Source organism: Lucilia sericata, unplaced genomic scaffold (assembly GCF_015586225.1).
Source record: "Lucilia sericata isolate MDLA Ls3-8-SP2 unplaced genomic scaffold, ASM1558622v1 Contig000004F_arrow, whole genome shotgun sequence".
NCBI classification, from domain to species: domain Eukaryota; kingdom Metazoa; phylum Arthropoda; class Insecta; order Diptera; family Calliphoridae; genus Lucilia; species Lucilia sericata.
Genome location: NW_023994045.1, coordinates 1,698,669 through 1,711,145, shown reverse-complemented (window position 1 = coordinate 1,711,145; position 12,477 = coordinate 1,698,669). Strand labels below are relative to the sequence as shown.

Here is a 12,477-nt window from a genome sequence, read left to right as displayed (position 1 = left end):
GTTGTTATCAATGTACAGGTCGCAATTTTCAAGATAATTTGATGAAATTTGAAATACACGTTTGTTTTGATTTAATTTTAAATTTATAGATAATTTAATGAAAATAATATATAATTTGGTTATATCCCGTCTTATAGTATAGTCTTATCGATTTAACGATGTCCGTCCGTCCGACCGTCCGTGTGTCCATGTAAACGTTATTATCAATGTACAGGTCGCAATTTTCAAGATAATTTGATGAAATTTGGAATACACGTTTGTTTTGACAAGGACGTTTGTTTTGACAAGGACGAAGCCTATTGAAAATGGTTAAGATCGGTGCATTATTTCACCTAGCCCCCATACAACTGAATCCCCCCAAAAGGGCTTTTGAAGTTATAATTATGTATAATATAAATGTATCTCGATGAAAGTTCGCAAAAATAAGTTTTATACAAGCCTTGCCTTGCCGAATTTCGAAATGATCGGACTTCATTTGACCCTAGCTCGCACACAAAGCCCCCCTTCAGAAAGTGACTTGAATATCCGCAATTCATTTATTAGCACTGTTATTGCAATGAAATTTAGCACAGACAAATATTATATATATTATATAAATACAAATCTATCCAGCCCATTTTATCGGGATCGGTCCACATATGCTCCTATCCCCCATATAAAGCCTCTTTTAGAAAACAAGTTTTTCGCCAATAAATTGCTTTTTTTGTCAATTATGGACCGATCGTCATCAAATTTTCTAGAACGATTTTAGTTTAGGCAGTAATGAGCGTCAAAGCCATTTTCTGAATGGGACCTTATATGGGGGGTAGGATCAATTATGAACCGATCCTTATAAAATTTTACAAAGCGATTTAGGTTCCTGTAAAATACGTTCATGTCGAATTACATCGCTATAGATGCTTCTTTTAGGCAGTTATGAGCGGTAAAGTCATTATACCCTACACCACTATAGTGGGAAGGGTATTATGCGTTTGTGCTGATGTTTGTAACGCACTAAAATATTAGTACTATACCCACCTTTAAGTATACCGATCGACTCAGAATCACTTTCTGAGTTGATGGTTAAAATCGGTCCATTATTTCACCTAGCCCCCATACAACTGAACCCCCCGAAAAGGGCTTTTGAGCTCATAATTCTGTATAATATAAATGTATCTCGATAAAAGTTCGCACAACTAAGTTTTATACAAGCCTTGATGACCTTGCCGAATTTCTAAATGATCGGACTTCATTTGACCCTAGCCCCCATAAAAAGCCCCCTTCGGAAAATGACTTGAATATCCGCAATTCACTTATTAACACTGTTATTGCAATGAAATTTATCACAGACAATTATTATATAAATATAAATCTATCCAGTCCATTTTATCGGGATCGGTTCACATTTGCTCCTACCCCCCATATAAAGCCTCTTTCAGAAAATTAGTTTTTCGTCAATAAATTGCTTAAATAAATCGGAATCAAGGTAATATTCCAGATAAATGCTTTATTATGAAAAATAGATCACATTTAATATTCATAACTGGTGTAGGGTATCACATGGTCGGTCACGCCCGACTATACTTTCTTACTTGTTTTAATGCGCATTTGACTCGGAGATGTTTATTATAATGACATTAAATTTACACGATATTACAACTGCATTCGTAAATAGCTAGTTAGATCCATAGATCTATCAACAAGGTATACCTTTAGTTGCATAAAACTACTACACCTATTAAATACCTTTTAAGTAGAAAATTGTAACCGATTATGGCCAACAGGCTAGGTTTATTTTGAAAATAAATTAAATTAAAAATGTAAATACCGTTGCTTAAATTTAATTTGATTAATGCGCGCACATGGACTATTGAAAAAACTCAAAAAAAAAATAAAAAAAAAAAACAAAATTTTGGTTACATTTGTTTACAACCTTATACATTTGCACCAAAAAATATTATTGAAATTATTATAAGAATTTTTAAATGTCCAAAATCTTGTGACTCTTGTTTATAAAGGATGGCTCTCTAAGTTATCAACAGAGAGTACAGTTTTGAAATTAATGAAAAAGCTCTGGTAAGTTCCAAAGCATTTTTTTCATTTTTAAAATTTTAAATGTTCATAAAGTTCAGATATATATTTATATATTTTGGTATATTATACCGAAATGTATCAAAACATTTACATATTTGAAAAGATTAACAAAATACGAGGCATTTTAATTCAGTATCATCGATTCTTAAAAATATTTGATTTTGCTCTTACAAATATACTTTGTTGGGTCTCAGATTAATATTTCTTGTTGTTACACACAGAATGACAAACTTATATATACCCTCAATCACCACTGATGCTGGCGGAGGGTATTAAAACCTCTAACAATTAAATTGTAGAATAAAAAATTCTAAAATATTTAAACCCATATTACACTATTTGTTTTACGCTTCATCCCTTATATAAACTGTGTATTTACCTAATAAATTCATATTCACCCTTATTCCATTGTGATTCTGCGTACTGAAATGAATCAATAGAGAAGAATTCCACCATATAACATCGTTACCTTGATGTTTTATATATATTATACTAAAAATATAATTGAAAAAATTTTAATAGTTTCATAAAGGTAATTAAAAGTTAAAGTTATTTAAAAGAAATAAAAATTCTGAAGGAACGTAAGATGTTATCTTAAGTATTTCATGTAATAATTTGTTTTGATTCGATTTAATAATTTTGTTTACCCAAAATAAGTTTTGGTAAATTGATGATAGTTTGAAGAGTTATTTTAAACTAATAAAATTAAAAAGTATCGTAAAAACAAAAAACTGTTATGTTTATTTACATATTAATAAATCTGTGTTAATGTGAGACATAAATGTTTGAAAATATATACACTTTCAAAAAATTATTTTAACAGATATCTACTGTTTATCATATTGATAAATTGGTAGTACAATGTTATAAATAAAACTACATTTATTGTTACATTTAAAATATAAATTAATAAAGAAATTTTGAACTATAACATTCTGCATCAAATATATATACAAGGGAAGTGATACCAGTTTTCTGAAAAGTGCTTCAGAGTATAAAAAGAATCTGTTTTTGTAATTTGCCAAACACCTATAAAATACTGATATACGGATAAAAAATTTACGTACGTATACATAAGTCAATAACATAGTTGAATATCAAACAATTTTTGTTTTTAAAAATGCATTAACAATTGAAAGGATGTATGTTTATATAGAAGTTATTTATATTGAATTTCATCGTGTACTAATATAATAACATAATTATGGAATTCATTTGATTTGCTAAAGGAAAATTTAATATTACTATTTAGAATTATTTAAAAAACCAACAGCATCACTAAGGCTTATACCAAACCCAAAACAAATTTTCATAATGATCGGAGTTTTTGTTTGAGTCAGACAGACATAGTTAAATCGACTCAGAATGTCATTACGACCCGGAATATATGAACATATATACTTTGTTGGGACTCAGGTGATTATTTATTGGTGTTATACAAAGAATGACAAACTAATACATATAAAAATAGAATCAGGTGGCAACCCATAATTTAACGTCAGACTGCTAAAGTTGAATGTTGATTAAATGTTCCGTTTACAGACTTTTGGCGCTTAATTAATTAATAAAAACAAAAGAGTACCAAACAAAAAGTATTTAGCTTATAATTTTTTAGTGAAATGGGAAATAATTAAAAAGTTTTGTTAATTATAAACAAGTTAAAGTGCTATATTCGGCTGAGCCGAATCTTAAATACCCTCCACCAGCTACTTTTATATTAATACTGTTTTAGTTGATCAAATATTTGTAGAAATAAGTTTTCTCATGTCTTAAATAGAAAAACCCCAAGAGTTAGACAGCTTAAATCTGTTACAATTGCAAGATTAATTGAACATAACAAACGCCATTTTCTTTTATATTTTTATAGCGCCCTAAGATATGCTTTAGCGATATTTAATAATTTGCATGTATGCATGTGTGTAAAAGATTTAAGGAAATTCAAAATATATATAATATGGTTCTACACAAATTGATAAGTGCCGGTTCACACAGGAAAACGTTTTTTGGGAAACTTTTGATTTCGTGTGTGAGAGAAAGAGATGATTGATATTTCTGTTTCTCTCCCACACTAATGCAACTAGTTAACTACGGTTAAAGTGATTTTCGGGGCAGGACCTAGTATGGGAGATATGACCTATTATAGACCAATCGGAAAACAATTCACTTGTACCAAATTTTATATGGATTTAGGAATTTAGTAATGAGTAACATTTCCGTAGATAAGAGCAATACTTGTATCAAATTTTATATGAATATCTTAATTTAGTAATGAGCGTTTAAATGATTTTCGCGAGGGAACTTTGTATGGGAGCTATGACCAATTGAGGACCGATCGGAAACATATTTTTCAGTAATATTTCTGTATATAAGAGCAATACTTGTACCACATTTTATATGAATATCTTAATTTAGTAATGAGTTATTTGCGTATAAGTGATTTTCGGGAGGGGACCTTGTATGGGAGCTATGACCAATTATGGACCGATCGGAAAATAAAATTCACAGTAACATTAATGTATATAAGAGCAATACTTGTACCAAATTTTATATTTATATCTTAATTTAGTAATAAGCAGAGAAACAAAAATATGTAAATGCATGTTTTTTGTGGTGCGTCGTATAGACTCATGGATAAGATATTTACACGTTTCAGTCCAATTTAAGAATTTTGGCATCGATTTGTTAGAGCATATTTTTGCATATTTTTACCCGTAAGAGCATAATATTGCATGATTTGACTTTTGTAGCATATTTAAGTCATATTTTCGAGTTTTTAGAGCATATTTTACTCTTTTAATGCATATTTTGATGTTTTTCGCTTTTTTTCATTTTTAATTTTCTTTTCAAAATTTTTTATTTAAAATAATTTAGTTTTTTTAATTTCTTTTCAAAAATTGTTTATTTAAAATAATTTAGTTTTTTTTTTTTAATTTCTTAACCTATTTTACAATTTTGAAAAAATAATTTTCGGTTGTAAAAAATATATTAGTCTTATGAAAACCAATGTTATAGTTTTTAGCATTAAATTTTAAATCGGAAATAAAACCGGTTACTTTGGATTTCATGAGACCAATAAATTTTTATCGTTAAAAAATCAGTATTGATAATCATTGGATTTTATGACAACACCGATTAAAATGTCACTTTAGAAGCTATGAATACAATTGGAAGAAATGTGTCAAACTTTGTCGTTTGAAATATGTTTTTTTGGGGACCAAATGGCGTCATGTTATTTATTGGTTATCTGAACGTAAAACTGAATTCTATTAAACTAGTTCATCAAACTATGAGATGAATCAATTATAAAAAATCTTGTAGGATGAAGTATGACATTAAACATTTATTATTTCATTACAATTTCAGTCTTTTTGAGCTTTTCAATGTTAAGAAATAATTAAAAATTTTATTTTTGGAAATTTTAAAAGCATATTTTGAGTTTTTTACGGCATATTTTAAGCGCTTAAAACACTTTTTTAGAGCATATTTTCGGTTTCCCTGGTAATAAGTTATGAGCGTTTAAATGATTTTCGGGAGGGGACCTTGTATGGGAGCTATGACCAATTATTTACCGATCAGAAAAAATTCAAAGCAATATTTCTGAATATCAGAGCAAAACTTGTACAAAATTTTATATGGATATCTTAATTTAGTAATGAGTTATGTGCGTTTAAGCGATTTTCGGGAGGGGACCTCGTCTGGGAGCTATGACCAATTATGGACCGATTCTGAAAATTTTTTCTCTGAATGAATACTATTCATATAAGATTTTAACTTGTAAAATTTTGTGAAGCTATCAACATTCTGACGGAAGTTATTAACAATAAACTCATTTTCCGGGAATATGTACTTTTGTATTGGAGGTATATGAAATTGTGAACCGATTCCACCAATTTTCAGCAGTAGTCAAGTAGAAACGAATGTATGATGATTTTCATGCAATTATATAGTATAGTTTTCGTGAAAATTACATCAGAATGTGTAAAAAAATGCTTATTTTTTCGGAGTTGTTTTAAATTTTGATTCATAACTTTTCCCGATGTGAACCGATTTTGCTCATTTTCAATACCAAGCTGCTTAGGACAATAATAAATATTTTTGTGAATTTCGTTACTGTTTGTTGCTTCGTGTTAACGTGAGAATGTTTTATACAGACAGACGGACATAGCTAGATCGACTCAGAATTTCATAAGGTCCAAGAATATATATACTTTGTTGATTCTCAGATGAGTATTTCTTGGAATGACAAAGTTATATATACCCTCTATCCACTGATGGTGGTGAAGGGTATAGAAATCATAAATCATAAAAACGTTTTTGTGATTTAGTTTAGGTGTTTGACGTAGTACTTCGTTTATCGGGACGAAATCACTTAACTATTTACATATATGCTAAGAAAAATATTAATGTACATGTACTTTCATGAAGTAATAATTCCAACTGCTCATAACTTTCTTAAATTTTTGATGCCCTACACCACCAACAGTGCACATGCATATAACAAATTTATATTTTTCTGAAAGGTAGATTAGGTTAATTTGGCAGCCGCCCGAGGCAAAGCTCACTTGGGTCCAGATAGGTCCCGTTGTGTTACCATGATATTAACACTCTACCAATTGTCCTTATTGAAGAGGGCTGAATTATTTCAGCTTTTTGGTCTTGCAGATGAAGTTATTAATCCTTGCCGGATGTTCATCAGACAGACAGATTTTGTCTTCGATTGTACGTCAATTTAACATTTCCTGCCTAAAATCGGCGAAAGCGGGGCAGTGACATAGAAAATGTTCTGTATTGTCATTTTCCTCCTCGTCATTGCAGCTGGTACAAAAATCATTGTATGAAGGAAGTTTTAGCCTCTGCGCATGAGTGCCCAGCGGCCAATGTCCTATTATAACCGCAATTAGGTTCCTGAGATTGGATCTTGACAGTTTTATGACGTGGTTTGTCCGTGTAGTGTCCATTCTAGGCCAGATTTTCCTGGTTTCCAAGCAGGTGGGTTCAATCTCCCATCTTCTATTAGCGATCGTATGCAGTTTGTCTGCATATTTTAATGGAATCATCCATTATGTATTGGCCTTTAGTGTAGCTCATTCTCTCCGGAATGCTTACTGCAAAGCCCGGATCGAATACCGGCTCAGGTATGACATAGTGAAGTAGTAGTTTCATGCTTATTTGTTCTAAGATATTGGCATGTCCATGCCTTGATAGCCCCAAGTTTCAGCGACTTATTTTGCATAAACGTCGGGTGATACCAGGTTTCTGAAAGGTATCTTTATGAGAGTGTTTGATCTCATAGTGGATAGACGTGTTTTAAATCGCTCTCACGAGAAAATAACATTGTGACATAAATTCTTAATTAAAATATAAAAAAGATAAGTAACAGCGAATGGACGCTAATTAAATACATACTTATATATATTTTTAATATTAAAAATACATTAAAATCAAATAAATTGTCGTTTTTGTTAATGCAAATATTAACAATAACAAATTGTAGCAAAACAAAAAGTATAAAAAACAAAAAAAAAAATAACAACAAAACCTTAAATAAAGTGTAGTGTTTGTGTTATTGTGCATGAGTTTCTCTTACTCTCCAATAAGTGAAAGGAGGCTCAGTAGCAATGGAAAAAATTCATACTTTCCCAGCGGTAAAAATACACATTATGTACTCGCTTATCTAAGTGATATTTCGTGGCAGTCAGTGGTGATGCTTTCACTTATTCTTCCACTTAGATTTAACATAAAAGTGTCCTAGGCTGCCTCATCGATGTGCTTTCGCTTAGAATGTAAGCCACAATATCATTAAGACAAATTAAAATTTATTTAAAAATGATCATCAAATAATAAACATGTATTATAGTTAATTCTATAAAAATATAATTAAACAATTTTAACGAAAATAAATGAAATGAATCTTAATTTTCCTTTGAAACTTTCGGCCATCTTCCTTTACAGATCCTGTAAACAAACAGGAGGAAATTGTCAGTATTAAAACTAGAATGTATGAAGTAAATTTACCCCAATTTTTAAATCCGTTTCTGCTCTTTAGATCACCACAATTATTTTATTTTTTTACAATAAAATAACTTTTTTAACAAAACACAACTTCACTTACAGAAGATCAACTTTAAACTGAAACAAAAAGATTCTTCTTTTCATGTAGTATACATACCAAAAAAAAATATATAAAACGGTACTTTAGTTTTGTTTTTTTAAATAAATAAAAACAAAAAACAACATGAAAAAGGCAGCTAACTCTCTGCTTAAATCGTAATCTATGTCATAATTAAAGTGCAGGATATGTTGGATTACGCATACATTGCACTCTAAGTACTTAGATTGCTCGCTTAGAACTTCATACTGATGTCATCGGATATTATCTAAGTACTTTGTTTAATTTACCGGGGATGTTACTGTGCTGGTGAGAAAACAATAAAAAAAACACTTATAAAAATGATTGGCTAATTAATCTTATTATGATCAAATATCATAACAAGTAAAATGTTAAATTTTACAGATAAAAAAATACACATGTATTTCCCCACAAAATTAAAAATTTTTATTTAAAATATGTAAAAAAAGTATTAAAAAATACATTTTTTAAGTATTTTCAAATTTTTGGAGTGTACGAGTTTTTTGCAAGTTATGCTCTTGTTTTTTTTTTTTTTGTTTTTACAAATTGTTTTTGCAATTTCTGAAACAAAGCGACATCAACCTACTTTGTTGAATGCTATCAAGCAACTGAAGAAAATTTTTATATTTTTTACGCTCTTGTTGTGAGTTTTGTTTACGATCGGGTTGTGTACGTGTGAATTGCCGAAAATCTTCGTAATTTGGAAAATATGAACGCGCAACGCTCTTTTAAAGACACTATGGTGAAGGATATATAAGATGCAGCAAATGCTAATATGTATTAAGCTCATACTTTACTTTGTTTAATAAACAATGGTATTAGTACATACATATATAAGATTCGGCACAGCCAATAAATGGAATTATTATCGCTTTAATGGAAGTCAAAAAACAGCACTTCCACAGATGCTAAAAAATCACTTAGTAGTACTTTTGAAGTGGTGATAAATGTAATTCTTTTGGAAGTACTTCGATTTTTTTTGTCGAAGAAATATTCAGTTTTCTGTAAACCAGAATATATCTGAGGTCTTTAAAAAACTGATTTCAACAGACAGACGGACATGGCTCAATCAAATTCGCTATCTATATGGATCCAAAATAAATATTCTTTATGGGGTCGGAAAATTACATTGTAGAAATTACAAAACGTATGACAAACTTATACATACATACATACATACATACATACATACATACATACATACATACATACATACATACATACATACATACATACATACATACATACATACATACATACATACATACATACATACATACATACATACATACATACATACATACATACATACATACATACATACATACATACATACATACATACATACATACATACATACATACATACATACATACATACATACATACATACATACATACATACATACATATATACCGTTCTCACGAAGGTGGAGGGTATAAAAATACAAGAAAAATATACATAAGTAATATTATTATATTTTAACATTTATAATATGTACATACATCATAATGATTCATTAATATCATAACTCGCTGCAAAAACATGATTTGAAGTAATATTTTCTTAAAATTTCTCCTAAAAATATGTTCACTAATATGTGGTTACAAAATTTAAGGTTTTGCAAATCATATTTTCCAATAATTCAATAATGAGCAAAAGAAATAAAAAAAAATACTTACTATTTAACTTAAAAAAATAAACAACATTAGTTATATTTTTAAATTTTTATTTTAATGTTTGTAACAATTCAAACATAATTTTCAACTCAACTGTTACATGTGATTTAAACGAGAACATAAAAATAAAAATAGTTTATGGTGGATATAAAGAAGATATTGAAAAATCTGCTACAATTACTTTTTGAGAGTTATTATAGTGTTTGCATTTAAAAACATATTAAAATTATTTTTGTTCAATTTTACCTGCTTACAGTGCCCTCTAGTGACTGCACACCACCTCTGTTATATTTTTGTCTATGGTACAAATCACTTGTTAAACATATATTAAGATTTTTGGGAAACTTTATTTTTTTAATATTTAAAGCACATGAGAACAATTTAACTCGAAAGTTCAAAATTTTTAAAAACACTATCCATTTAAATAATGATCTATGTATATTATATATGGGAAATTTCGTGTCAAGTGACCCAACTCAAAAACTCGATTTGGATGAAATTTGCACTGAGATTAGTACTATTGAATAGTAGGCTATATCGGTCAAGAACTGCCGGAGTTAGAGATGGTAAAATTTTGACAGTTTGGTCATACAGGGTTTTTTAAATTAATGTAACTTTTCACTCATTGGTCCTAGCAAAAATTGTCCAAAGGAGTTTAGATATCTATTTTGTCACTGTTTCAAAAAAAGCTATTATAACTATTGGCCTACTTTTCAATAGTACATCCAAATCGATTTTTTGAGTTGGGTAATTTGACACGAAATTGCCAATATACAGTGACTTCCAAATGTTTACAAAAACACAACATTATAATATTTTTAGTATAAACAAGTTAGAGTGATATATTCGGCTGAGCCGAATCTTAAATACCCTCCACCAGCTACTTTTATATTAATACTGTTTTAATTGATCAAATATTTGTAGAAATAAGTTTTCTCATGTCTTAAATAGAAAAACCCCAAGAGTTAGACAGCTTAAATCTGTTACAATTGCAAGATTTATTGAACATTGCAAACAACATTTTCTTTTATATTTTTATAGCGCCCTAAGATATGCTTTAGCGATATTTAATAATTTGCATGTGTGTAAAAGATTTAAGGAAATTCAAAATATATATAACATTGTTCTACACAAATTGATAAGTGCACATGAACACTTTTTTGGGAAACTTTTGATTTTGTGTGTGAGAGAAAGAGATGATTGATATTTCTTTTTCTCTCATACACAAAAGTCATAATTTTCCCACACTAATGCAACTAGTTAAAGACGGTTAAAGTGATTTTCGGGGCAGGACCTAGTATGGGTGATATGACCAATTATAGACCGATCGGAAAAAAATTTCATAGTAACATTTCTGTGTATAAGAGCGATACTTGTACCAAATTTTATTTGGATTTAGGAATTTAGTAATGAGTAACATTTCCGTATATAAGAGCAATACTTGTACCAAATTTTACATGGATATCTTCATTTAGTAATGAGTTATGAGCGTTTAAATGATTTTCGGGAGGGGACCTTGTATGGGAGCTATCACCAATTATGGACCGATCGCAACAAAATTTACAGTAATATTTCTGTATATAAGAGCAATACTCGTACTAAATTTTATATGGATATCTGAATATAATAATGAGTTATGTGCATTTAAGTAATTTTCGGGAGGGGACCTTGTGTAGGTGCTATGACCAATTATGTCCCGATCGGAAAAAAATTTCATAGTAATATTTCTTGTTGGTTTGTATACAACCTTTTAATCTTTAAAGCCTTTGTGATTAAAAAAGGATCATTAGAATAAAGAACTTCTTGTTGGTTTGGCTTAACGTATCTTACTACTACTAAAATATAATATCCCTACTAATTTATTTGTAAATTCATTAGTCCAGCAGACTACAAAACTACAAAAAAAACAATATAAACTCTCCTTGAGTATGAATTAAAATATGAAAACAAAAAACAAAACTCTTTGAGTCTTAATTGAAAAAAAAGAAAGGAAAAGAAAAACTACATGTTAATAATTAAACATTTGAGATGAGTGATTATGGATGTTGAGATTCAATGTTGAATAAACTAATTGAACTGGGTTCAACATCCTCCCGGGCTAAGATGACGTTTGCAGCGGCAACCGTTCCATTTTCCGCTGACAATCCATCCGAACAGACTTTCCTGGACTCGAGGTAACTCAGGGTATGGTCGGAAAATTTGCTTTTTCAAAATCGCCTTAAAAGAATTAAGGCCCAATATGCCATCTACTCTACGACATGTTGCGAAGTCTGGGTGTGCTGTTGAAAATGTTCAACCACTAGCGGGTCTCTTACTGGTTCTGGCAAAGTAAAACAGATACCATCTCTTATTTCAAGCAGTATCGCTTTGCCAATGTCCTTGTTGTGCCATGTATCTTTAGGCTGGTTGTTTAAACGGAAGTAAAAGAACCTGTTAGCCACCTTACAAAATTGAAGTTTGACAGTTGTTGTCAAGCAAAAAGGTAAGATCCAAACGCTGCTCGTGATATGTAACTTCGACTCGTACCAAGGGGGGAATATATGAGAAATTCTCAGTTGTCAATGGTGCCAAGCGGGCTGATGTCATTTCTTCAAA

General features: G+C 30.0%; 1 protein-coding gene across 2 annotated transcripts in view; it reads left to right on the top strand.

The window, feature by feature from the left end:
• The first annotated feature begins 2,489 nt into the window (after positions 1–2,489).
• LOC119600497 (cyclin-dependent kinase 5 activator 1) overlaps positions 2,490–12,477 on the top strand; it is a 258,821-nt gene continuing 248,833 nt past the window's right edge. Inside the window, exon 1 of one of the 2 annotated variants that reach the window (XM_037950758.1) lies at positions 2,490–2,605. The gene's annotated coding sequence lies outside the window, so the exon portion shown is untranslated. Of the gene's footprint in view, positions 3,137–12,477 lie in introns of both variants that reach the window. The other variant, XM_037950767.1, reaches the window with a different exon arrangement.